This window comes from Macrobrachium rosenbergii, chromosome 51 (assembly GCF_040412425.1).
Source record: "Macrobrachium rosenbergii isolate ZJJX-2024 chromosome 51, ASM4041242v1, whole genome shotgun sequence".
Classification (NCBI taxonomy): Eukaryota; Metazoa; Arthropoda; class Malacostraca; order Decapoda; family Palaemonidae; genus Macrobrachium; species Macrobrachium rosenbergii.
The window spans coordinates 66569196-66594851 of NC_089791.1; the positions used below are offsets into that span (position 1 = coordinate 66569196).

At 42.4% G+C, this 25656-nt stretch overlaps 1 protein-coding gene and 1 pseudogene across 6 annotated transcripts in view; both read left to right on the forward strand.

Annotated features, from left to right (window-relative positions):
* Window positions 1-25656, forward strand: part of LOC136833472 (LETM1 domain-containing protein 1) — a 414955-nt gene that overhangs the window by 274266 nt on the left and 115033 nt on the right. The window lies entirely within an intron of this gene.
* On the forward strand, window positions 9917-11451 carry LOC136833509 (uncharacterized; annotated as a pseudogene).

The following is a 25656-nucleotide window of genomic DNA, read 5'->3' on the forward strand; positions in this document are numbered from 1 at the left end:
AAGCTGGATTAGCTGGCACTGAACCCCATGCTGAGTTACACAGCAGTGATGTCACCAGTGTGCCCTGGTTGTGTGCAGACATACACTCTTTTACATTTATTAATTTTCCTTCAAAATTGATGAGTTATTCGAAAGAGATGGCCTCATTAGGATCTAAAACCACAGAAACCAAGATCCATGCTTAAAACGATAATTGTTGAACGGGCATTATTTCTCATTATAATTATTGTTTCTACCTTTTCTTGGCAGCCATATAGCCCCCATATTTAAAGGTAAACTGTACTGGGAAGCTACAGAAACATAATATTCACAAGAAATAGTATGGAAGAGCTTTACCATATTGCTAGAAGCAAATACATGCCATTCTAGTGAAAAATTAGCCAAAATCTGTCGATACTGGCCGCCATCTTGGAATTTGGCCGCCATATTAAATTTTTTGCGTGGCCAGCGCCCTTTTCTGATAGAGGGAACTTTAAAGAGCACTTGTGCAAAATTTCATGCTTGTTTCACTATCTGAACGATTCTTATGAAATATGCAATTATCTGCTGCACTACAAGGAGAATCACCTCAGGCAGCTGATCTGAGATCCCCTATATATACCGCCACAAGTGCCCTGTGTCTCCAGACTCATCCCAATGTCCAGAAGATGACCGTCGAGCTGGTCAAACATGTCGACAGAAAAAGTACTGAAAAATACCAGACAGACGTCAGAAAAAGAAGAAAGAAGAAATACCATCGAAAATACCATCAGGAAAATCTACGGATTTACATCCCAGGTTTCAGTAGCCTGCTGTAGTACTTAAAAATAAAGAATTTCTGCTGTAAGAAATGCGCTGTTTCATCCATCGAAATGTGAACATTGGACAATTGTTGACTAATATTGATATGCAGGAAAAGTGAATTATTAGAAGAATTTAGAAAACTTAGTATAAAATCAGTATGCAAAATGCAGCCATATTATTCGACAACCACAAGAAAAACAATAATAATAATAATAATAATAATAATAATAATAATATACTGTAATTACAATATTTATGCATTTCTATAGTAAGTAAATGAAAAAATTTAAACACAAATTTCACCCCCAATCTTTTTCATGAATTTTCAAGATCATGGGGAAGGGTGAACCGTCAAATACGTCAAGTAACCTGACAGCAATGGTTGGGGTGGTCAGCGTTGCCAACCACTATGAAGGATACGTACACTGAAAACTCTCTCTCTCTCTCTCTCTCTCTCTCTCTCTCTCTCTCTCTCTCCATACGGTAGAATGTGAGAAATAAATAGATATCTAGATAAATAGATACTTAGTTCATAGTGTTTTAAAAACACAGAGGTACATCTTTGGAAGACAAAAAACAAACAAATTTTTTTTGTTCAGTTGCTTAACCCTTAAACGCCGACTGGACGTATCGTACGTCGACTAAAATTGTCTGTCGGGTGCCGAGTGGATGTATGGTACGTTGACTACAAAAAGTTTTTTTAAATATTCGCGGAAAAATAGTTATAGGCCTAGTTTGCGAAAGATTTTAAATCACGCGCCATGAGGGATGCTGGGAGTTCACGGATCACACTGTTGTTTTGCTTACAAGCGTTACCCAGCCGCGCATGCGCCAATTTCTTTCTTCTCGCACTACAGAGCATCGGCGACGCATCTCAGAAATTCTTTCGTCACTATGTCATAATTTTTGCACCGTTTTATATTAGCCGTTACTTAAAGTTTTATATGTGAAAATATGCGCAATTTCATGTAGAATACAACAAAAAACAACCCATGGTTGTAGCTTTTATCGGTTTTGAAATATTTTCATATCACGATAAGTGCCAAAATTTCAACCTTCGGTCAACTTTGACTCTACCGAAATGGTCGAAAAACGCAATTGTAGCTAAAACTCTTACATTCTAGTAATATTCAATCATTTACCTTCATTTTGCAACAAATTGGAAGTCTCAAGCACAATATTTCGATTTATGGTGAATTTTCAAAAAAAACTTTTTCCTTACGTCCGTGCGCTGTAACTCTGCCGAACATCTCAGAAATTCTTTCATCACTTTGTCGTAATGTTTGCACCATTTTATAGTAGCCGTTACATAAAGTTTTATATATGAAAATGTGCGCAATTTCATGTAGAATACAACAAAAAATAACTCATGGTTGTTGCTTTTATCAGTTTTGAAATATTTTCATATAAATCACGATAAGTGCCAAAATTTCAACCTTCGGTCAACTTTAACTCGACCGAAATGGTCGAAAAATGCAATTGTAAGCTAAAACTCTTACATTGTGGTAACATTCAATCATTTACCTTCATTTTGCAACAAACGGGAAGTCTCTAGCGCAATATTTCGATTTATAGTGAATTTTCGAAAAAAAACTTTTTCCATACCTCCGCACACAGTAACGGCTGAAAATCTCAGAATTTCTTTAGTCACCTTGTCGTAATTTTCGCACCGTTTTATATTAGCCTTTACATAAAGTGTTATACATGAAAATGTGTGCAATATCATGTAGAATACAACAAAAAATAACTCGTGGTTGTAGCTTTTATCAGTTTTGAAATATTTTCATATAAATCACAATAAATAGAAAAAATTTTACCTTCGGTCAACTTTAACTCTACCGAAATGGTCGAAAAATGCAATTGTAAGCTAAAACACTTACAGTCTAGTAATATTCAATCAATTACCTTCATTTTGCAACATACGATAAGTCTCTAGCACAGTATTTTGATTTATGGTGAATTTTAGAAAAAAAACTTGTTTTTAAGTCCACGCTTTACGAATTCATGCATCATTTTGTGATAATATTTTCTCTGTGTTGCTTTGATCTTTTTACAATTTGTTATATACCAAAATCCGCAATTTAGTGTACAATTCAACGAAAAAAAAATAACTCATTTACTCATTAGCTTTAACTGTTTTGCTCACAGCACGATTTGTATACAATTATATATGAAATTTTTTTTCGCGGTGTCATATATTCTAATATTTATATATGATAATGATATTTTTTTCATTTCTGATGGTTGCATACTAAACTTCAGGCAATGACGAAAAAAGGAGTAAAAAATGAACTCTTAATCTTAAAAACTAAGCATGCTGTGATTTTTTAAAAAAAACTTTTTCCTCTTCGGCGCTAACTCCCAAACTCCGCCGGCATACGACAGACACTTTTGTAAATAGAGGCTTGGCGTTTAAGGGTATGGGTTAAAGAGGAAATAGCTTAACATTCCTTGAGAGATTAAAGAGATAAACTCTCTCTCTCTGTCTTACTTGTGCTGGCTGAATATAAATTAGTGGTAACTCTATCTTTCTGTTTGCTGGAAGGGTTAAAAGTACGTATGTATATAATTTTAAGGGTAGTAATGTTTAGGTGACTTTGAAATTATATATTAATAATATAATTTCAAAGATTAATACAGTAATAAGATAATAATTTATGACATATTGATGTAGGATGATACTTTAAGTATGAATTTGGTATTTGAACCTTCAAGATAGGCAGTTATAAGCATTGTGGGGGGGTGTTAACTATTAGCGGATTTTAACTATTCACAGGGGGTCTGGTACGCATCTCCCGTGACTACGGGGCGGTTACTGTATAGTGATAAGTTGATGCCTGTCAGTGGTTGCCCCACAGGCAACCTAGTCTTCTCTTATGAGGGAGATTTGGATGCCAGTATCATTCAATGCTGTGACCTGGTGTGCTGGGTACTTTACCTCGAGGAGGTGCCACAGATACGGGACCCTCGGCTGTAGGGCATAAGGTTTTAGGATTCATAACCGCTAAAGCAATGGCGGGTGTTCTTGTTTATTTTTAGGGTATTTGCCCATGGGGCGGAATGCCCATAGACCTTACAGGCGGTGCAATAATTTCTACTATAGTCTTTGCTTGGCACTGTCCCAGTGGATGGAGCAGGCCCTTTGCTTTTCATCCAAGAGCCAGATGTGGCTTGTTGGGGTGTTGTCCCATTTGGGGACTTTGAGGGAGTTTCTGGCTGATTCTCAGCCTTCAAGCGGCACTCTTCAGTGGGGTGCCCTGCCCTTTTACGGTGTCCACACGCTGGTTTCTTTGGGGGATGTCCATTTTTGAGAGGTGGTTGAGAGAGGCTTGAGGTTGGTACTGAAGGGTATATTCTTCACTCAAAGGAACTAGGATGGCGATGGTGTGTATCCCAGCTGTTTGCCCATCGACAGCGCTTTGGCTACCGTCTTAGGGGCTTTGTCACACAGGTGTGTGGCTACAGCAGGAGGGTTGTAGGCGGGGAAGTCCTCGAGCTGGAAGAGTTCTAGTATTTCGTTGACAGAAGCAGCTTTTAGGGAGTCCAGCCATCACTTCAGGGCCTTGGTCTTCTTGAATAGCCATTCGGACCAAGTTTGATTTGCCTCCTTAAGTAGTCATCACCATCGTTGTCTCCACCTATCTGGGGTGATCTTGAAGGCCTCGCAGACCGCTATGAGGTTTTCTTGGTCGGCTGGAGCAAGAGCATTAAAAGCTGTGGCACCCTTCCCTCAAGATGTTTCCCCAGCATCAGAGATACTTCGGATGGAGAGGGCGTGTAAGTCAGCAGGACCTTCTCAATTAGGTCGAGCCAGGCTTCGGGCTCAGCCTTGTCCCATTTTCTGATAAGGGTGCTGACATTGCTGAGAGTTGTGTGGGGGGAGGGGGTAACTGGGTTCCAATATCTTTGAGCTGCAAGAGCAAGTTGATGTTGCCTTTCCTTCTCGTGTCTTTCTTTCTCCTTCTCCTGCCTATCTTTCTCCTTATGCCTTTCTGCCTCTTCCCTCTTCTCCTGGGCCATTATTTCTTTCTCCTTCTGTCTTTCTGCCTCTTCCCTCTTCTCTCTCTCCGCTTTGGTGGTGTCTACTCTCTCTTGGACCCACTTAGTCAGGGTGTGACCTAACATTTCCAGTTTCTTTCCCATGCCCATGTAGAACTTGTAGTCATCGTTTAGGGAGGTTCTAGTTGACTGAGCTATCTTGTGAGTGTGCCTCGGTGGGTGTGGCCCTCGGCTATACCAATGGGAACATAGGAAGTGAGATAGTTGTCAGTGGTGGTACCACGAATAGGTAGGCATGATCCTTCGGAGGAGGTGGCACTGGCACTCAATCAGAGAGTACAGTACTCTGAAGACTTAGGGCCTTGTAATGAGCGATGTCAGGGTGTCTTGTAAGACTCAAGTTGCTCGGGTTGAGTGATTCATGGCGTCTCAAAAAAATTCAAGGGTGTTCGTGTCAAACGGCTTTTAGGTGTCTCAAAGGATGTCAGGGTGTTCATGATGAACATTTCAGGTGTCTTAAAAGATGTAAGTAGGTTTGTAATGAATGATTTAGGTTGTCTCAAAGGACGTAAGGGTGTTCGAAATGAACAGTTCAGAGTGTCTCAAAAGATGTAAAGGTGTCCATGATGAACAATTCAGGGTGTCTCGAAAGACGTAAGGGTGTTTGTGATGAAGAGTTCAGGCTGTCTCAAAAGATGTAAGGGTGTTTGTGAGGAACAATTCAGGGTGTCTAGGAAGACACAAGGTGTTCGTGATGAACAGTTCAGGCTGTATCGAAAGACATAAGGGTGTTTGTGAGGAACAATTCAGGGTGTCTCGGAAGATGTAAGGGTGTTCATGATGAACAATTCAGGACTTCTCGAAAGACGTAAGGATGTTAATGATGAATAATTCAGTGTCTTGAAAGATGTAAGGGTGTTTGTGATGAAGAATTTAGGGTGTCTTGAAAGACATAAGGATGTTCATGATGAATGATTCAGGGTGTCTCAAAAGACATAAGGGTGTTTGTGATGAATGATTCAGGGTGGCTCAGAAGACATAAGGGTGCTTGTGATGAACGATTCAGGGGTTCATCACAATAATTAGCGTAAGCTTTAACAAAGGATTTTGATTTGCTGAGAGACATTGGGGGAGCTGACGCAGTAAATGGGAGGCTTACATTGAAATTATACAATCATCGTGTATAATAGTTAGGGAGTTTAGTTTTTATGAATAAACAATTAAATGCGTGAATGAAAAATTATGCTGGTGTCACAGCAAATGTTATAAAATTGTATTGCTCTAGGCAAATAGAAAGCAGTAGTTTCTTAGTATACACAGTTAAATGCGTGAATGAAACAATTTAGCTGGCTTCTCAGCTACGGATAAAATGCATAAAATATAACAAGGAAAAGATTGTGCTTATTTCGAAGTGTGCAAGATTAAATGCGGTTGAATATGATGAGTACAAAAATCTTAAACCTATCATGCATGGGCAAAGTTATACAGTAGTACCTCAAACTTGTGCGATTCGAGTTGCACAAATTCAGACACAAACTTTTCATTGGAATCTAATTGTCATACACGAGTTTTTCACAGACATGCTAACATTTGCGAATACTGAGAAACCCTGCAAAAGTGTTTGTGTAATTTATAAATTTTCAAGCTTTTATGTGTAAATTAAATAATATTAAATAATACAAGCAATAATCTCTCTCTCTCTCTCTCTCTCTCTCTCTCTCTCTCTCTCTCTCTCTCTCTCTCTCTCTCTCTCTCTCTCTCTCTCTCTCTCTCTCACTGAGATGAGAGAGTTTTTATGGTACATGTATATGTTTGTTTTGTATGATAAATAAACTTTTTACCTAATAAAAGGTACTAATTTTCAAATATTAATAATAATAATAATAATAATAACATAACTGTAATTACAAAATTCGTATTATTTTAAACAAGCAAATTCTTCCCCTTATCTTTTGTAAGAAGTTCAAAGGCAGAAGCTGTCAGACATGTCATTTAACATGACAAGAAGGGTGAGTGTTGCTGATTAGGTGTCAAAAGTTTCTTAGTAATTCTCTCTCTTTCTCTCTATGTGTGTCCGTAATATAATTCATAAAAAATTTCACTCTCGTAAGTAAGGACAACTGTTATCTCTCTCTCTCTCTCTCTCTCTCTCTCTCTCTCTCTCTCTCTCTCTCTCTCTCTCTCTCTCTCTCTCTCTCGTTTGTAGCTTAGTGCAATTTATGTATTACTCTGTATCTGTGTGTCTTTAACTGTACAGTAGATCATTTAAGATTGATCTAATTTTACCTGTACCATCTACAAACTGTAAATGCGCCATTCTAAAACATAGAGACATGAGCATTTCAGAACAAAGAGACAGAATAAAGGTTTTTAAAAACGAGGTTGAGAAGACTCCTAAAAATAGATCGGTGGAATGGGGGAGAGAGACAAATATTATACTAAAATCTTCACACTCTCAATATTTTTACATAAACCATTTATTTCTTTTTAGGGTAATGTATTAAGCTAACTTTTAAATGAAATCACAGTAACTTTAATTTCATTTAAAAGTTAGTTTAATACTGTACTGAATTTCCATCTCTCTCTCTCTCTCTCTCTCTCTCTCTCTCTCTCTCTCTCTCTCTCTCTCTCTCTCTCTCTCTCTCTCTCTCTCTCTCTCTCTCTCTCTCTCTCTCTCTCTCTCTCTCTCCATAATAATTTGTAAATAATTTAACGTGATATTTCAAGTAAGGACAATCTCACTCTCTCTTGTGTTATTCTCTTTGTCTCCGTAATAATTGATAAATAATTTCACTCTCTTAAGTAAGGACAACCCTTATCTCTCTCTCTCTCTCGCTCATAGTTAGCGCTCACAAATTTTTACAACTTATTATTTCTATGTATGTCTTTACCTGTAAAGTAGATGGTTTAAATTGATCTAATTTTACCCGTACCGTCTACGAAGTATAAATGCACTAGTTTGGCAAATGTGTTCTAAAACATAGAGACATAATAACTAAGAGTTGTTTCAGTCCAAATAAAAACACTGTTTGTTCATGATGAAGCATTTCAGAACAAAGAGAAAGAGAGTAGAATAAATAAGCTATTAAAAAGAGGTTGAGAAGACTTCTAAAAATAGATTGGTTGGAAGGGAAGAGAGACGGAAATTCTCTTGCAACACTCTATTTGTATGTCAACCATTTATTTCTTGATTTAAGCTAACCTTTACATGAAATTACAGTAACTTTAATTTCATTTAAAAGTTACCTTAATAATTTGAAAGCATGATTAGGGTCATATTTAGTATTTAAACTTTAGAAATAAGCATTTATCAGCATTTTTAGAGACCTTGCCAAACTTACAGGAAAATTCGCCTTTGCACGAGGGTTCTGGAACCCAACCTCGTGTAAGTTCGGGTATGACTAGTAAACCCCATATTCGAGGGATGCGTCCCCCCCCCAAATAGCTAAAACCCACAAATACTTAGAACCCTTCCAAAAATACTTAGAACTGCCTATTTTGATACTTCAAGCACAAAAAAAACTAAAAATGTATATACAGGTATTATCCTACTTACAATGGGGTTAGGTTCCAAAAAACCCATCGTTTGTTGGAAAAAATGTATCTCGAATATTAGTCTAGCCTGCACTAGGGTATTCGGTACCAGGTATACATATATGGCAGCCTAGCCTACACTATGAAGTACATTCTATACATACACGGTATAGTAGTTATTAATGTCAGCTAATTCTGGAGGTTCATGCAGAGTGACTTATGATAATTCAGTAGAGAGAGAAATTGAATTATAAACAAGAATTAACTTAGCCTACACTATGGTATATATATCGTATACATACACAGTAGCCTAGCCTACATTTTACTCTACTCTATATTTACATATCGTATTATACAAACATCAGGAGCGGGTGCAGCTAAAGAAGCGAGCTCACATTGGATTTAGAGTATGTCAGCTTAATATTGGGTCCATGACTGGGAGAGGTAGAGAGTTGGCTGACCTGATGAGGAAAAGGAAAGTAGATGTTTTGTGTGTGCAAGAAACGCGATGGAAAGGAAATCTAAAGAATTGGGGGATGGATATAAGCTGTACTATAGTGGAGCAAATAAACAAGACAGAAATGGAGTTGGCATAGTACTGTCTGGTGAATTGAAGAATACAGTGATAGAAGTACAAAGAAAGAATGACCGTATCATCAGATCAAGATGTGCTTTGGGGGAGAGAGTCTGAATATTATATGCATACGCACCACAAGTTAGTTGCACAGAAGAGAAGGGAAGTTTCTGGAGAGACATGGATGGAGTAATGCAAGAAGTGGAAGAACATGAGAGGGTGATAGTGGGGGCAGATTTGAATGGCCATGTTGGATGTGAAAATGAGGCGATTGGTCGGGTGCATGGGGGCCATGGAATTGGGGAGAGAAACCCAGAAGGGGAGAATGTAGTGGACTTTGCTGTGGCACTCGACATGGCAATAGTAAACACATTCTTTATGAAGAAAAGGGAACACCTAATAACATATAGGAGTGGGGGAAGATGCTCCCAAATAGACTACTTCCTATATAAAAGGATAAAGCTGGGGGAGGTCAAGAACTGCAAAGTTATCCCAGGCGACCATGTAGCCCCCCCAACACATACTGCTATGCATGGATTTGAAGCTAAAAAGGAAAGAAAAACCAAAGCTAAAGGGATAAGGAAAATTAAATGGTACAAATTAGTGAGGGAGGAGGATAAGAAGAGAGAGTTTAAGAGGAGGGTTTTGGAGATGTTCAAGAATGGTGGGCACGAAATGCAGCAGTAATTAGAAGACATGGAAAGGAGCTGCTGGGAGAGACATCGGGGATCATATGGGAGGAAAGGGAGAGTTGGTGGTGGGAGGAAGACATTGGGAAAGTAGTAAAAGATAAGAAGGAGGCAAAGAAGAGATGGGAAGAGTCACAGTCAGTGGAAGACAGAGATCGGTTCAGAGAGAAAAACAAGGTGGTGAAAAAGATGGTAGCCCAAGCTAAAGCAAAAGTCGTATGATGATGTGTATAATGAGCTGGGGACGAAGGAAGGATTAAATAAGATGATCAAGCTATCAAAGGCTTGAAATAAGAGCACCAAAGATATTACACATATCAAACAAATAAAAGATCAAGATGGGGTAGTACTTAGAAAGGTAGAAGACATCGTGAAGAGATGGAAAGAATATTTCTAACAGCTGTTAAATGAAGAAAATAATAGACTAATAAGAGGGGATGGGCAGGTGAGCATTGGCATGGTGATGAGGTTTTCTAAGCAAGAGGTGCTGGATGCACTGAAGAAGATGAAGAATGGGAAGGCAACTGGACCAGACATGATACCTGTGGAGGCATGGAAGGCATTAGGGGATGAAGGAGTGGATATACTGTACGATCTTATGATAAAGATCCTTGAGCAGGAAAAGATACCAAATGAGTGGCATGGGAGTATACTGATCCCAATTTTCAAAGGGAGAGGAGATGTCCAAGAGTGTGGTAATTATAGGGGTATTAAACTAATGTCCCACACTTTGAAGATACTGGAAAGGATGATAGATGCCAGACTAAGGGAAGAAGTAGAAATAGGTAAAGAGCAGATGGGATTTATGAAGGGAAGAGGAACAACAGATGGTATATTTTGTCTGAGACAACTAATGGAGAAATTGGGAAAAACAAAGGGACCTACATATGGTATTCATTGACCTTGAAAAGGCTTACGACTGAGTCCCCAGACAAGAGGTGTGGAGGAGCCTGAGGGAGAGGATGGTGCCAGAGAAGTACGTGCGATTGATACAGGATATGTACCGGAATGTATTTACCAGAGTGAGGAGCAATGTTGGGGAGACGGAGGGTTTTGAGGTGAAAGTAGGATTACACCAGGGGTCGGCTCTTAGCCCATTTATTTTTAACATGGTGATGGGCGTTATCATAGAGGAAGTAAGGGAGGCAGTACCGTGGAACATATTGTATGCGGATGATATTGTCCTGTGTGCAGAGAGCAGGGAAGATCTTGAAATAAAACTGGAAAGATGGAGACAAGTACTGGAGGACAGAGGAATGAGAATAAGTAGATCTAAGATAGAATATATGTGTACCACCAATGATGGGGGTGATAGGGAAAGTGTTCAGCTTGGGGGAGAACCAATAAAGAGAGTTGAAAATTTTAAGTATTTGGGATCCTTTATTAATGCTGGAGGACGTATGGAAGAAGAAGTAAAACATCGGGTACAGGCAGGATGGAACAACTGGAGAGCGGCCTCCGGAGTTCTTTGTGACAAAAGAGTACCGCTGAGGTTAAAAGGAAAATTTCATAAGACGGTGGTAAGAACAGCAATGATGTATGGCATGGAAACAGCTTAGATGGATGGCTGGGGTGACGAGAGAGGATAGGATCCGAAATGATTACATTAGGGGTCTACTAAGGTGGTGGAAATATCAAAGAAAGTGCAGGAGGAGGCTGAGATGGTATGGACACCTGTTGAGGAGAGATGAGGACCACGTTGGTAGACATACTATGGGGATGGAGGTCCAGGGAAGAAGAAGAAGAGGGAGACCAAGAAAGAGATGGAAGGACTGTGTGAGGGAAGACCTGCGTAAGAAGGGAATTGATGAGGCAGAAGCACAGGATAGAAATAGATGGAAACGGCTCATCCGAAGCGGTGACCCCATATAAAAATGGGAACAAGCTGGGAAGAAGAAGATTATACAAACATCAACATAATGAATATGCATCTTTTCCATGGATCTTTTAAAATGTTATGCCTTAATTCACTTTATCCGATAATATTGTATACATTCTTATATTACTTTTGCATTATAAATTGTGATCATTGTTTTGGTTTGGAAATCGTTTATGCTGTGTTTATTTTGCCGTATTTAACTCAGTTCAGTGTGTTTTTTTGGCTTCTAGTAAGCATAAATGAATCTCTAGATACTTTATTTATATGGGGCAAGGTTATTTTTCATTATACAAAGTGTTTTTAAGTCAAAATATAACTTAAATGCGTCTCGTTGTGAAATTTTTTTAGCTATTTTTTTTCGTTAATAGATGACGTTGGCCGTTTGGGGCGTTTGTTTTGTGCTAAAAAAATCTAGATTCCGTTCGCTATTTTCACTTGGTTATATCACAGTACGAGCTTTACGTATTTATCGTATATCGGCATAAAAAAAGCAGTAATATGTTTTCTTTCATGCCCATTAGTTTTGATTAAAATACTTTCTCTCCAATTTTAATTACGGTCGAGTTTCATCAACGTTGCCGATGAACAATAATTTATAGTCATTAGCAGCTTGAACATTGTTTTCTCAGCTTCAGCTACAACTTGCAGCTTAAATGTAGCAGTATATTTCCTTGCCGATCTTTTATCCTTACCAAATAAGAGTATAATGTAAAAATATATCAGTCCTATTCTGCTAAACGTCATTTGTACTACAACGTAGGGTAATTGTGTATTACTGTACAATGGTTGAAATACAAGCAAATCGGCTATTGTTATCAGATTTGGTGATAAACAAAACAGCAGTTTATCGGTCGGTTGTTTATGGCTGTACGCATTTACGCAAGAGCATAACATTATTAACAATATATACTTTTATCATTCTCTGTTACTTTTTTAACTAGAAGATGGGATAAAGAGATGAAGGAAAAGAAGTTGGTATATTGTAATTTGGTCTCTCTCGCTGCCTTATTGTACGCTGCTGCCTGCACCCGTGCGAAATTTAAAGATATTTTATAAATATTGTCATATCGGTGTTAATTGCTCGCCCCATTGCAAAATCGAATTATCATAAGGTGAATTATCGTAACTCGAGCACTACCTGAGTGTTTTAATAGTATATCACAAAAAGCGTATTTAGTCATGAAAATGAGATGAAAATATTGTAATTAGTGAATATTTCTCAGTGAAGAATAACGTGAGTTGGCGAATTTTCAGTGAATAATGCGTATATATGTTCCATAGAGAAATCCATGAGTAGGTGGGTCCATGAATCATGAAACCAAGAATACGGAGGGTTTACTGTATTTGCCGAGATCACATGTGCAAAAGAAAAGAAATTACATTACTCTACTGGACCTGTAATTCACACGTGAACGGTATTGACAAAGACTGAGAGCATGTGATGTTGATTACGACGGGGTCTGCATGTGCAGTAAGTCTGAACAAAAAAGGGTTGCGCTGGAATTTATGAAATGACCGAAAATTTGTTGGAATTCGCTCTCCTGATGTCTACTGTGTGCGTTTTAATAAGCAAGGGCTTTTTATGACTCGTGTTAGGGGAATGAATTTTGCACGTTTGCTTTTTTGTGTGTATGAGTGAAAGAGTGTACGTTTTATTGACTTATGGTGTGCTACAGATGAATGGAAAAGGGGACCGTATATGTGTTGCAGGTTCATTTATTTAAATTCCGAATTTCTAGCGGATGTTACCTTTACGGGCAGATTTTCTGGGGCTCAGAAATGCACTAGATGTAATTAAAGTGAAATGGCAAAATAAGAGATTTCCTACCGAATCCTAATGCTTCCTATCAAGAGCGAGAGAGAGAAAAATGTAATCCAGTGGATGAAAAATTGTTGGATGGGCCTTTACTCATGGCCTTGTAAATGTGTGCCCATCTAAAAATTCCACAATAAATTGCCTGGGTAACACGGGGAAGAAATACACAAACTATTTCCTTTTTTATCACTTAGATGTTCACTTCACTTGCCTAGATATCCCATCCATTAAGACATGCAGGGCTATCATGCATTTGCAACAAAGCGCGTGGATTGGTTAATGCTCTCTCTTGCTATGACTGTACTCGGTTTTTTCCATCTGTCCACCCACTTGTGGTGCTCGCGCATGGTAATACTGCATCCCGGGCTTTAAATAGTTACGCTATGTGTAAGTTTTAGGTAAATAAAAGGATATCTGGGTGTACATTTTGCAACTGAAAAGTGTTTTAATAATTTACTGTATGCGAATTACACCGTTAATATTCGAAATAGGATATTGTTATTATTGTTGAATGTTATAATAATAATAATAATTTCACTACATAAAATCAATACATTAATGTTGCCGTACTGAATAGCGAGAGAAGCAATTTTCCTGCCACTGCATCTGGCTGTTCCATTCGCCACCCCGAAAAGGCAGCTTACAGTCAACAATAGTAACAATATCCTATTTCGAATATTAACGGTGTAATTCGCATACAGTAAATTAGTAAAACACTTTTCAGTTGCAAATGTATACCCAGATATCCTTTTATTTACCTAAAACTTACACACAGCGTAACTATTTAAAGCCCCGGACGCGGTGTTACCATGTGCGAGCGCCACAGGCGGGTGGACAGATGGAAAAAAAAACCGAGTATAGTTTTGCATGCACGTGGTCTAAAAAATTCCTAACACTGATTTTACAGTCACGCTTTTTGTTCGTACCTAATATAAAAGTATAAAATAACAACACTTATTAGTGCTGTGGAATAACACTTTTACTTATCTGTGGAACTGGCTTGCTTATGAGCTTATTTACGGGGTTTATGCTAAGGTTCGTTGCTAGTCTTGCAACCAGCTTTTAGCAATGCTGTTCAGCTGATAGTACAATTACACTGCAAGATTCTGAGCATTGGTCACCACGATATGGTTTTGATCTGGCCTAGTAATAGTTGCATCTAACTTCTAGCTCTGGGCTCAGACAAAAGCATATTAGATAGAATGTCGGCTCAGGGCCTTTCTTCAAATGAGGGGGTGATTAGGTTAACACTAAGATTCACATAGTTAATTATATTTACATCAGAACACAATCAGAATAATGGGGGATAATGATGGACAGATGAACAGAGTACAGTACTGGCATACAATCAACTAAACAGTGGGTGAATGATTCACGATGAAACACAAGGGGCCCCACTTCAAAGGGCACCAAAATGGAAGATACAGTAGTTAAGCCCTGTGCTCACACGAGGTGATGAGGAAGTTCCACAGCAAGCACTTCTGTCTGTACTTGAGAATGCAATGGTTACTAAATAGTCGACAGCATAATTTAAGGGAATTGAGGGGGTTGTACATATGGTGCCAGGCAACTTGATTCTGCAGCATAGGTTATTACTTAGGACACAGGTCTCACTGAGGTAAAAAAAAAATAAAATAGTGAGAGAAAATAATAGGGTATGTGACTGACTTTGAGAACCTTAATTCGGGTACATTACCTTCTTCAGGAGATGGGGATTTCCTGATCTAAAGGCACTAGCAATGGGGGGTGATAATGAAAGGGAGTCACCACAGAAGTAACTCAGGCTTCTAGACAGTCACGTGGGAAAGCAAGGGAGTAGCTCGAAGGGAACAGGAGGGCTGCAAGTGTCCTGGGTAGGTCTTCTGATGTCTCTGAGGATTCTGAGAGTGATCTGCCTGCATGGCATTCCTTTTTAAGATCAGAGGATTAAGATACCGCTCCATCCAGGTGGCGGTGTCTTCATGGGTACTCCATTTTCTATAGAGGGCCTGCACATGGCGTTTGGCTTGCATGCTTCTTTTGCGAGGTCACAAAGACCCAGGTGTCATGGCACCAGCACGCTTTGTCTCATGAGTCACTCTGCGCTGACAAGGATTAATCTCCATAGGACTGCACCTGGAATTAACGGCTCAGGCAAGTCACTCAGTCAAGGGAAGGGTAAAGTTTACCCCAAGGGGTGGATGAGAGAGAAATCGAAGGGGAGAATCATTTACCTACGTCTTATTCATTTATTATGAATTCACTAGACGTTAAAAGATTTATGCTTTTATTTCATGGTAATTGTCACAGGAGGGTTGGCGAGGAAGAGGTTTCCCTCGTTGCAGAATCAATTAACATCTTTTAAAATAAAAAAAATCATTATATTATTTTTGATAGTGTAGTTGCTTGTTATAATGGACTCAAAGATAAGAGGGCACTTTTCCCTTATCTTCAGCAAAGCTGAACCCAGTTTTTCCAACGTCAAAGAACCTGCAAGAAAGAGAAGTGACTATTGCGGATACGCCTCAGCCCTCTTGTTTACAACCGGGCCGGTAAAGACCAGGGAGCCTTTACTTTATATTGGTGAATAGCAAATGGTTTACTTCATTACTAGCACTCCAAAAAAACTCTACTTTTTTCTCTGATTTCATTAGCGAGGATCATGGAAACATCAAAAAAAGCAAGATAAGTGCTTAATATTAAGTTATAGTTAAAATTTTTAGTTTTAAATTTTTGGAATTGAAAATTTGTGTGTGAAAGCCGGAACCCGGCGCTTACTAATCGTTGATTGCTAGTTTCATAAAGCGAAAATTGTTTTAAATTCTAACTAAATGTTTTAATTAAAAGAAATGTCCCACAGCTTATTATTAAAATAGAAAATCCTTTCAGATTATACGTAGGTAGTAAGTGAGAATAATTTAGACTAGATTAATAGTGGATGTTGTCTGTAGCATATGACCTAGGATTACATGTCTTTAAGTGGCCTAGCTTAGACCAAGGACCCTAGGATCAGATAATAACAATATCTGGGCAAAATAAATCGAAAGCCTACCAAGGCTACATATTAGTATAATTTTTTCCTTTTATATCAGCTTGTGCACTTAAACATGATCTAAATAATCCAGGACTAGGCAGTACCTTATATAAAGTTAAGTGATAACTTTTTATGAAACATCACATTTTTGGACTAAATTGTAAGCCTAGACCATGTAACCTAGAACTAGGTGAAATAATAATCTGTGCTGGATGAGATGGTTGCCTACCTTTAAGGCTACATATTAAGGTCCAGTAATGTGTTTTACGTAACCCATACCCTTAAGTGTGAATTAAATAATCCGGATTAGTCAGTAGCCTACATTAGAGTAAGTGATAGCCCAGCTATAAGGTTACACATTAGTGAGTTACTGTTTTATATAGTAGATCAAACAGCCTAGGATTGGATATAAAGAACAACCTGGGTTAGACAAAAAGTAGTAGCCCAACTATAAGGTTACATATTAGTAAGTTTCTGTTTTTATATAGCCTATACATTTAAGAGTGATCTGTAATAATCTGGATTAGGCAATACCTTATACTAGGTTAAGAAAGAACAAATAAGCCTAGGATTATAATATAAACAGTATCCTAGGCTCAATAAAATAACCTAGCTTTTTATGCCTCGGAAGTATATCTGTAAGACTGCATACCGGTAGGGTCTTATGTAGCCTATATCTTTAAAGGTGATATAAACCTAGAATGGGCAGTAGCCTAACCAGATTAAGTAGGAACCCCTTTTTAAGGAATATCCTACTATTAGCCTAAAACAGTGACGGCCTAATATCAGATAAAACGGTAGTCTCAGCCACATAAAACAGAAAACCAGATTATAAGAGTGTTATTTTCTGTACAGTGTATATCCTCAGGTTTTAAATAAACCTAGAATAGGCAATAGCCTAGAATAGGTTAAGCGAGAACCCTCTAAGAAATCCTCTATTCTTAGTTTAACATAGATTATATGAGAAGCATTAACCTAAGCCATATAAAACAGTAGCTTGGGTTAGTTTAATTAGTTCATAGCAATTAGTCTGAATGGCATGACAATTAGAATTAAAGATTTCACATAGCCATTGCAAAAGGACTAACAGTGTATAAGCAATACAACCATATACGGGTATGAAAACTAACCTAAACCTTAGATGGTTTAAGTTAACATAGATGTTTAATTAAATGCATTACAACTACACACTTGTAATCAAGTTAACCTCTAATATGGAAACAATATGAGGAACTACAGAAGTGTCCCTCATTAAAAACAATTAAAACTAATTAGCTTCTAATAACAACTTGTTTTATATCACTAAAGGGCCACCATACAGGAGGACCCTCAGCTCATGCGTTCCTTAGCAAATTGCTAAGTTCACTTTTTTGCCAGTGGATATGCCCCATACCACCTGCCATGAGCATAGTCCTTGTAAAAAACAAGGGAAATTTGCTTGGTCGCCAGGTATGTGCGAGATGTGTCTTATGCTCCTGGCAGCAAGTTTTAAGGACGAAACAGCTCTTTTTAAGCTGTCCCAATGGGTCCTAGGGTTCGGTAGGGGCAAGGAAGGGTTAGATTATATCTTTCCAGCAGAATTCTGGCAGCAGACATTTAACCCTTTATCAGAACAAGATCTATGTTTGGGCCAAAACTCAGTAACATCAGGCTTCAGTACCTTCCAGGTTAATCCCGTGGAGGAAGTAGAGGAATCTTTACATGGGGTTGACATTCTAACTAAAGAATGTGAAGTAGACATTGCCGCTGAAATAGCCCTGCTAAACCCAGAAGGATCAGGGACAAATTTTAGCTAGCCACAGGAGAAACCTTCCAGAAGGAATTCTATTCCCCATGCAGCTGTCAATGCTGAATAAGATCTTTCCCCCAAAAGGGATACTAGGATTCATCTAACTCCAACTGAAATAACTACATTTTTGGAGGGGTATGGTAACTTACCCAGGACTTCTGGCCCTGATTAACAGGCAGTTACTGTTCAGTTGTTGAAGCTCAGTTAGACTGTGCAAGCTCTCCCAAAAGGGATACCCAGTTTGCGGCATTTGATCAGTTCCGTAAGGAAGTTGAGTAACATCAAAGATGTCCATGCTGCAGAACGGCAATATATAAGTGACATGAAGCATGATTCCAAAAAGGAAATTAAGTCGGTTTTGTGCACCCCAGAGTGTAAAAATTCTACATCCTGTAACCGAAAAGTGGGTGTGGATACAAATGCTGCTCAAACAAGGTCTAATGTTAGAATTCCAACGGGAAACAAGAACGGAATTTAGTACAGAACTTCAGATCAGAACATAATACTCACCCCTGATGATACTGATAATCCTTGGCAAGGCGCCTCAGTGTACAGTTTCTCTCCCGATGGTATATGTCTAATTAATGAGAGAAAAACTATGAACGAAGTGGTACATGTATAATTTAGAAACAGGGCAGCATTCCCTAATACAGAATGTCACCGGGTACCATCTTCACCAGACATGGAAAAACCAATAACAGAAACGGTTTCTTACCTGTGCCTATAGCATTAAAAACTATAGAAAACAACCTTTGCCAGGTCAACAAAAAATGGATCTCTACATCCATTTTGAATAAGACCCAAGTTGCTCACCAAGTAACCTCAGCCTTCTGTCTCTCCACTTTCAAAATTATTAATCATGCGGAGACAGATTTTCAGAATTTGTAGTGACTAAAAATGAGAGATAATGGCAGAATTAAAACCATTTGCCACGGTCAACCCAGTTTCTGGAAATTCCACCAAGGAATGGGCAGTGCTACATCTCCCTTTTAAAAGGAAAAGGCTCCTTTTAGTTATAGCCACACAGCAGTTTGGGACCCCTATGAGAAGAGACTTGTGAGGGGGTGCAAAAGAGAGAGCAGGTAGACATTGACTGCTAGTTTATTAAGGGGGAGCAGGCCGCTTATAAAGCGGTGTGCGGACGTCAGTACAAGACATACAAGACATACAAGTGACCTGAGGTCAGTTGTTCTCCATATGAAACAGGACAGGTAAATACAGATAACGTGACAAATAGAATGAACAGATTAGACACAACAATGCTCTGACACATGTGCAATACAAAAGGGCACAAATGAGTAAGTAATAAATGCACATTTACATAAATTAAAGCAGGTATCTGCTGGGGCGTTGGAGAGGGCCGTGGCTCCGCGATGTCAGCTGGGGGGTGCGTTGCATGCGGGAGCGGTTGGCTGCAGCGCTGCCTGGATCCGGGGCCTTTCAGTGGCGGCCACGCGACTTTCTTGTGGGCTGGGTGGGCTGCGGGGGCGACATCTCCTGCGGAGGGCGTTGAGGGGTGTCGCCGACGTCCTACTCCAACAGTGCGGGCTTGAGGCGGTCTATCGACACCCAGTCGTTCGTCCCGTGGATGGCCAGCTGGAATGCCTTTTTGTTTCTCTCCAGCACGAGGAAGGGCCCCCTGTAGGGCCTGGTTAAGGGCCGGCGGATGGCATCATTCCCGACGAAGACGTGAGTGGTGGAGGACAGACCGGGAGGCGTGAAGGGGGGCGTCCTGTCGATATACGTCCGCTGGCAGGGGCGAATTTTTCGACCGTGTCACGGGCCTCTGGGCCATCAGGTTGTGGCAATCCCCGTGATGAGTTCGCCCGGGACTATGAGAAACTCCCCGTAGACTTTTTCTGCTGCGGACGGGTCGCCGTTGGCTCTGGGGGCGGTCCTCAGCCCGAGGAGGACCCAATCCATTGGCCGCCGGTTGTAGGCGGTGGTGCTGTGGTGAGTGGTCCCCAGCAGGCGTGCCAGGGCAGTCCACAGCTCGGACAGGAAGGCTGGGCCCCTGTCTATTGTTATATGGTCCGGGACACCAAACCAGCTGATCCAGCTGGAGAGGAGGGCCTCGGCACACGTACTAGCGGTGGCTTCTTCCATGGGTGTCGCTTTGGGCCACCTGGTGGAGCGGTCGACGACTGTCAGAAGATACCTGGCCCCGCCTGATGGGGGAAGGGGGTCTACCACGTTGACATGGATGTGTCTGAAACGCCTTCCTGGCTGGGGGAAGTCGCCCGCCCTCGACTCGGTGTGGCGCCCTACTTTGCTGGTCTGGCACCGGATGCACTGCCTCGCCCAGGCCGTCACGTCCTTCTGTATGCTGTGCCAGACAAACTTCTCTGCCAGCAGCTTGGCCATCGTCGTGCCAGAGGGGTGGGACAGCCTGTGGATGATGTCGAAAACCAGACTGCGGTGGGAGGTGGGTGCTTACGTCGCTCAGCAGTGTTGGCCCCCCAGGGGCGAGGGGCACGTCCTTCCACTTGAGCGACGTGATGGCGGTGCGGTAAGCTGGAACCTCTGGGTCGGTGGCCTGCTCCCGGGCGAGGTCCTCATAGTCGATCCTGAGCTGCACTGCATTGAGTTCGATCCTCGAGAGGGCATCTGCTACAGGGTTCTTCCTGCTGGGGAGGTATTTAATGGTGCAGGTGAACTCCGCGATGGCCACGAGATGCTGCTGCTGCCTGGAGGACCATGCATCCCCTACTTTGTGAAGGCGTGGACCAACGGCTGGTGGTCCGTCCAAATTGTGAAGGGCGTGCCCTCCAGGAGGAACTGGAAGTGGTGTATTGCCCGGTACACTGCTCAGAGTTCCCTGTTGAAGGTGCTATAGCGGGACTCGGCAGGGCTGAGCTTCCTGCTGAAGAAGGCGATGGGCTGGGGGGCTCCAGCGACGACCTGCTCCAGGACAGCCCCACAGGCGACGTTGCTGGCGTCCGCCGTTAGCTGGGGGGGGCCGTTGGGGTCCTGGTGGGCCAAGGCGGTTGCCTTGGCGAGGGCGGCCTCGTCAGGGAGAAGGCCCGCTGCTGGTTGGGGCCCCACACTAAGGTCTTCGAATGGCCCTTCAGGATCTCCGTCAGGGGGCCATGGTGTGTGCGACCCCGGTGATGAACTTCCTGTAGTAGTTGACCATCCTGAGGAATTCTTGCACGGCCCTGACATAGGTAGGGGTGGGGAACCTGGCAATGGCTTCAACTTTCGATGTGAGTGGGCGGACCCCTTCTGGGGATACCTCGTGGCCCAGGGAGTTGACTCTTTCGACGCCAAAGGTGCATTTGTCGAACCTGACGACGAGGCCGTTCTCCTGCAGGCTCTGCAGGACCTTCCGGATGTGTCGCAGGTGTTCTTTGTGGGATGTGGAAAAAATTAAAATGTCATCTACGTAACAGATGCAGAAGTTCAGGTTCCCCAGGATGCTGTCCACCAGTCTCTGAAAAGTCGCCCCTGCGTTCCTCAGGCCGAAGGTGGAGAAGGCGAAGATGTAGGACCCGAAGGGCGTGATGATGGCGGTTTTGGGGATATCCTCTGGAGCTAATGGTACCATGGTACCTGGAAGTAAGTAGGATTTTAAAAGATCCAATTTAGAAAATATTTTGGCCCCATGGAAAGAGGCCGTGAGGTCTTGCATGTCTGGGAGAGGGTAGTGATTTGGTTCTGTGGCGAGGTTGAGCCTCCTGTAGTTGCCGCAAGGTTTCCAAGAGCCGTCTGGTTTCTGCACCATGTGGAGGGGGGAGGCCCACGGGCTGGAGGCCTTTCTACATATGCCCATACGCTCCATCTCGGCGAAAGCATCCTTGGCCTCCTGAAGGCGCAGAGGGGGAAGCCTACGGAACTTTGCGTGCGTCAGGGGCCCTTCGTTTTGATGTGGTGGTAAACTCCCTGTTTGGCAGGGGCCCGGGCGCCTGACGCAGTTCGGGCTTGAATACCTCTGGGAATTCCTTCAGAAATGAGGCGTACTGATGTGGAGCAACGGAACAGACTGTAGGCATGCTGGGGCCCGTCACCAGGGGAAGGGACTGGCAGTTCTCGGTGTCCAGCAGGCGTTTGCGGCCGACGTTGACTGCCAGTCCGAAGTGGGCCAGGAAGTCTGCACCCAGGAGTGGGGTCTTCACGTCTGCGACGATGAAGTTTCACTTGTACCTCCGACCTATGATGGAGACCGACAGGAGCTTGGTGCCCTAGGAGAGGATGGGGACCCGTTGGCGGCCATCAGGGAGGCAGCTGGGTCCGACGGGTGCTTTGCGGTCCTCTCTGGACGGTGGGAACACTGAGCGCACGGCCCCAGTGTTGATCAGCATCATCCTGCCGGAGACAGTGCCGCAGACGTAGAAACCTACTGGTGCGGGGCTCCTGGGTGCTTCTGCTGCCATGGCGGCCTGTGCTGTTGGCCACTGCTGCCCCCGTTTTTTGGATGGGCGAAAGGGCAGGGGGGCTCACAGTTCCGGGCGTCCTTGCCGTACCGACGGTGGTAGTAGCAAGGCCCCGGCAATTGCTTCTTCTGGTGATGGGTTAGCCGCCCCCTTACGACGGCGTTTATCTCCTCTTCTGCAGTTTCCTCCGGCTGGAGGGAGTTGATGGGGTGTGCAGGCGTGGATGCCCGCTTCGCTGCCCTCGTGGAGTGAGTCAGCTGCTGTGCTGTTTTAATCAGGTCCTCAAGCGGCAGGGTGTAAGGCTCCAAGATCTGGGTCCAAACCTCCAGGAGGAGCTGACGGAGGAAGATCTCCCTCGACAGGCTTATCTCTGTGTGCCTGCCGCTGCCGTCCATCCTTGGTAGGATGAGAAGGTCCTGGATGACGTTCCACGTCTCCAGGAAGTTCTGGTCGTGCTGGGGGTTGTTGGTGAGGTCGAGGGCACAGGTGGCTCTCTCGGAGATCGGCAGGGAGCAGGTCCCGACGAGAGAGGCCTTCAGCTTCTGGTTGATAGCAAGACTTGCGGCAGACACCCACGGGGCGATCTTCCTGTAAACCTTCTCCGGGAGGGCGTTAATTACGATGTCTGCCTGCAGCACTTCGTCGGTCAGGCCTGCCACCCTGAACTGCCCCTCGACCTTGTAGAGACATGATGATGGGTTGTGGTGTGTGAACGGCGGCAGCTTTATGGCGAGGGTGGACCTTGGTTGGTCCATCAGGAAGGGCAGTGCGCAAGGAGCAGGTACCGGCATGGAGGAGTGCGCGAGCCTTGGCGTGGGGGAGGGCGCGAGTGGGTTTTGTGTGAGGGAGATATCAGACTCCGCGAAGTTCGCGGTTATTTGTATGTGGGAGGGAATGTCTGCGTCCATGCTTGCTACTGCACTCTCACTCGGAGTGTGAATTACACTTGCGTCGATACACGCTTGGGAGCGTGCCTTGTGGGTCCGCTAATGACGCCGGTGATCTACCCACGAGGATTAGTATGCCTGAACGCTTTGTTAAAGCGCTGTAGTTAGTCCGTTAGGGGCGTGGGGTAGTTCATCGGACCAAGACTAAGTCACTGTTTGGGTCCGTTAATGGCTCCGGGAACCACTCCGGAGTCACCACTGTGAGGGGGTGCAAAAGAGAGAGCAGGTAGACATTGACTGCTAGTTTATTAAGGGAGCAAGCCACTTATAAAGCAGCGTGTGGACGTCAGTACAAAGCTTACAAGGATATACAGGTGACCCGAGGTCAATTGTTCTCAATGTGAAACAGGACAGGTAAATACAGATAACGTGACAAAATTAACAGATTAGACACAACAGTGCTCTGACACATGTACAATACAAAAGGGCACAAATGAGTAAGTAATAAATGCACATTTACATAAGTAAAACATGGCTAGGTATTGCGACCTAAGGTCAGGAGAAAAGGCGCCGTAGAAAACGGGAGGGTCACTAAAGAAAACCCGTTGAGCTGGGACTTTACAGACTCAGAGGGGACAGCCTCATCAGAATTTTATTCTAGGCTCTGACTCCTGATTATTATGACCTCTACCACCTTGCTGGAATTTGCCACCAAAAGGCTTCTAGAAGAATCCAGGACAATTTTTGCTCTTGAGGCCAAAAGTCTTATGAGAACCCTATGGGAAGCACTATATGACTTTCTAGAACGGCGCATAAAAATACAAATGGAAGGATTGGAGGGCTCCAAGAAATCACTCTCCAATGTCACTGCATTATTACATTCTAACCCCCTCTGTAAGGATCTGTTTGAGGAGTCTGTTGCTGCTCAACTCATGAGCAAGCCCGCCAACAAAATTGTACAGTGTATGCTCTTCTGGGGAAAGGGGAATTCAGGAAACAACGAACCCAAAATTTCCCTTTACCCAACCCCAAAAAGGCTCACTTTGATAAAAATCATATAAGCCTTCAGTCACCCCCAAAAGTTTTCCTCAAAAAACAGGTAGGTGGTCAGAAGGGACAATTCCCTACAAAGAGACAACAACAACAACAGCAAGGACATCCTTTTTACAAGGTACAAAAACTATCTTATAGGGGGAAAAAGGAAAAGCAACACCTAGAATGTCTATCAAAGGCAAAGGCAGAGGACGAGGCAGATACCATTAGGAATTATATGTTGGGGTCGGCTTCAATGACAATGGAAGTTTTCCCTGGGGGGGGGGACAGCATTATTTTCAATGGGCTGGGGTAGAAATGGTCTCATCCCTCCCCCTCCTTTAAAGGGGTTCTTCCAAAAACCAGACCCCTCTCTGGAAGATTATGGGCAGAAAGGCCCTGTTACTGGGACCATAGAGAAACATGCGTATATTCACCACCAAGTACATTTCTTCAGTGTCCCCAAAAAGGATTCCTCCTAAAGAAGAGTGATCCTCAACCAATCAACATTAAACAAGCACATTGTTTGCCAAAAGTTTCGGATAGCTACCGTTGCCCAAGTACGTTCAGTTATTCCAAAAGGGACTTGAACAATTTCTGTAGATCTGAAAGATGCATACTGGCATGTCCCTGTTGCCGTTCCCTTCCACCCCTTCCTAAGGTTCAGGATAGGGAAAGATACGTACAGATTTAAAGTCATGCCCTTTGAGCTAAACATTGCCTAAAGAATTTTTCAAAATTAGCAGCAGTATTTGTACGAAAACTCAAACAAAAAGGAATACAACTAATGGCCTACCTACCTAGACAACTGGTTGATCTTGGGGCCCACAAGAAAAGAGTGCTTGAAAAACCTAAGAGCAATGGTCAACAGACTACAGTCAAAAGGTTTTATAATAAATTGAAAAAATCCTGCCTCTGCCCAGCAGACACTTTCAGTGGCTGGGACTGTGTTGGGATACTCTTCATGGCCTGTTGTCTCTCCCCATAATGCAAGTCCTCGAAAAGTTCCTTGTACATCTCAAAGTTTCCAGATGGCAATTAGAACATATGATGGGCCTGCTGCAGTTCACACCAGTAATAGATCCAATACTTAGATTGCAACTAAAAATGTGAACAAATTCTGGCTATCGCGTGCAAGAAAAAAGATGCGAGATGACCTCATCAAAAGATTAACAAAGTTGGGGAGATACTTGGACCCGGAAGGAATCTCTGGCAAAACAGGTCACCTTGACTCCTCCATCTGTACGAGTGGCAATACACACAGATGCCTTGTTGACAGGTTGGGAGG